The following is a 3,451-nucleotide window of genomic DNA, read 5'->3' as shown; positions in this document are numbered from 1 at the left end:
AATGAATTTAAGATTATTGTTCCCGTTTACCGAGTACTATTTGAGTATCGGTTGGCTCCAGTTATTTAACTATTTTAATTAATTTAGTCATAAGGTTTTGACACGCATCATTTAGATGCCAAGTTGCCGTCCGGATTTACCTCCCCCCAAGCCGCCCAACTTTAATTTGGCTTAAATAATTAGTGTGCTATCTGGCTTGGGGAAAGTAGAAAATCTTAGAGGGGACGTTTCGAAACAAGCGGATAATTGTTTGTGGGAACCCGAAAGAAACAAGTGGAGTGGCCCTTTACATAGGGTATGGGGAGAACTTGCGTCCCACCACTAATCTATGCAAGCAGTTCACCAGAGCTGAAGTCTGGTACCATGGGGGATCCATTCCAAGCCCCACTTCGACCAGAGTCTCTCTATTTCCTGAGATGGGAGGAGTGTATGGGTCCAAATGTGGTTGGTCTCGTGGTGGTTGTTGGTGAGACACCCACATGCAATGCATGCCTAATGGGTAAGTTAATGTGAGCTTATGTTCATATTTCGCTTTTATAATATATGGTTGAGTTGATTATAAAAATAGGGACCACACGCAACGCAAGTATGCCCAAAAGGGGGAGGTATCGGCTTCCGGTCGGCGGAGGTGGACTTAGGTCCCGTAACATTAATTAATTCGTCCGGATTTACCCAATTGTTGTATTTTTCCGATTCAGTATTTTGTTATAGAGAGTAAGATTATTTGTATTATGTTCTAGTATTTCATTTATTGTTAAAAAAAAATTGCAAATCCGCTAATAATTTACACGAGTTTGGGGTGATTTAACCCGGACCACTCCCTCTCTCCAGAAACCTACACACTGAACGACACCACGGCATACCGTAACTCAGTTTTTGGTGTTCCAGTCTCTGTCTTATTTTATTTATAAGTTCTGAGCATTTTCGTTTTAGTTAGAATTTTATTTCTGCGTGGTTTTGAGGATAATTCCACAGATCAAAAATTATCAAAATTATCGTGATTTACTGGTTTGGTGATTCCAGTGATAAAAATTACCTGGCGCCCTATTTGTGTTGAGACTGGAGGCTAAAGGCAGAGAACGAAGTTATAGCGCAAAAATTAGCGAATAGTTTTTGCGTTATAATATATATATATATATATATATATATATTTATTGGAACTATATACATCATTAAATATTTATAGGTTTCATATCAATAAGGTCTGATAAGATTTAATCATACATAGACACATATAACTACATATAAGTTTATATCATTCATGCCTGATCAGATCCAATCATATATAAACTTATGCACGACTGGACATGAATTTATATTCGCTATGTCTGATCAGATTAAATTATATATAGGCCTAAATCTAATTATATATGGGTTTGTATTAGTCATGTTTGATCAGATCTAATCATGTATAGACTTATATATGATTGTATATGGGGTCATAACAGCCAGGTATGATGATATCTAATTATATATAAACTCATATATAATCAGATCTGATCATATATAGACTTATATATGGTTATAAATGGAGTTATAACAGCCGAGTATGATCATATCTAATTATATATAGCCTCATATATGATTAAACCTGATCATATATAGACATAGATGGGGTTATAACAGCCAGGTATGATCAGATCTAATTATGTATAGGCTTATATATATTCAGATCTGATCATATGTAGACTTATATATGATTATATATAGGGTCATAACAGCCAGGTATGATTAGATCTAACTATGTCGATTAATTAGGCTTGTATATAATTCCATGTATAATCGTGTATAATTATGTATAATTTCATGTATAATTATATATAATTATATATGATTATACATATGATCATATTTAATCATATATAATTAGACAAAACTTTTTTCATCGGGTAATCAATAATTAATAAATTAGATATAAAATTTTGTTGACTAAAAATCTATCATGTCGATACTGCCATTCTAATACGTCATATCCCACAAAATTTGACATTTTCGCTTTTCTTGAAAACTGGAATCATTGTAACAATGTGCACCTCATGTTAAAATTTTAGAGGTCAAATTGTTCATTCAGTATTTTTAAATAAATATTCGAATATGTCGTATGCCACACGCAGACTTTCACGCCATTCTAATATGTCGTATCCCACATCCGCATAGGTTTAGATACGCTTAACATTTCCAATTTTAAGTTAATTTTAAGGAGGTAATTAACGACATCAGTAGAAGGTAAGTACTCATAATTTTTGACTCTTCTTACAGCATATAATTCAAAATTATTTATTCACTACAAATACCTTTATTTTATGGAAAACATGAGAATAAAGTTGTAGGTCATACCAATGTAAACATACTACAAATAATTTTTCGTTCCCGACCGTGAAACATTTTTATCGTCTCCTGAAAAATTTCCCAAATGTGGGATACGACGTTTTAGAGTGGCAGTATCGATTTATAAGATATAGAATTTTGTTGACTAAGAATCTATCACGTATAAGATTTTTATTACTTGAAGTTAATACGAAACTTACATCCAGTTATCCCAGTCAACAGTGTGAAATATCTTGATATGCATCTAGACAGTAAACTAACATTCAGAAATCGTATTAACCATGCCATAAAGAAAGCCTACTCGGTGCCAAGGAAGCTATACCTACTTATGGTTAAAGGAGCACCACTATCGATGAACAACGAATCATTAATATATAAAATGATACTGAGGCCGATTCTTTTATATGCTGCTCCTGTGTGGTGTGGTGTGGCTCCAACTACCATCAAATTGCTCCAAAGATACAAAAATACATGCCTAAGACTAATTCTATCAGAAGATAGATACGCAAAAATCACTGATTTACACAATGACACTAGTATAGAATATATGAAAGAATAAATTGATAATTTATCTAATACCTTTTTTGAAAATCAACTTAATGTCAATAACTTAGCTAAAAACATAACTTACATTAGATCTTATAATTCTCCATTTGAAATTGTTGCGTAGTCACAATTACATTTAAATTCAAATGTAGTTGCACTACCGGCAGATAGAGGCATCACCTACTGGGGCCACGTCTATTAATTTAAAGTTGATCACGCGCAAAACTGGCGCATGCGCATTGGCTGTTTACTGCCTCGTGTCGAGAAGACCGATGCTATTATCGTTTGTTATATATACTGTTAAGTGTTAACACGTGCTCCCTGTTACATTCTGGCTTATCTATTGATCATACAGAATATTTTTAATTCGACCAGGTTGACGTCGTTAGGGTGTCAATAGACCCCAGGTGCGTCAGCTGTTGACCTTCTCTTATTTTAGGCAAAAAGTTCAATGACTTACCATGGTGGAGATTATGGGCCCCATAAGTCAGCCCAAATAATCCCTTTCTTGCGTAACTTCTTCGCCTCCGCTGGTGCGTACGCGTCTCGGCCGGTGGCCTTGAAGTAGGCCTCTGAG

The sequence above is a fragment of the Microplitis mediator genome, chromosome 9 (genome assembly GCF_029852145.1).
Source record: "Microplitis mediator isolate UGA2020A chromosome 9, iyMicMedi2.1, whole genome shotgun sequence".
In the NCBI taxonomy this organism is placed as follows: domain Eukaryota; kingdom Metazoa; phylum Arthropoda; class Insecta; order Hymenoptera; family Braconidae; genus Microplitis; species Microplitis mediator.
Note: the sequence above shows the minus strand (reverse complement) of the source record.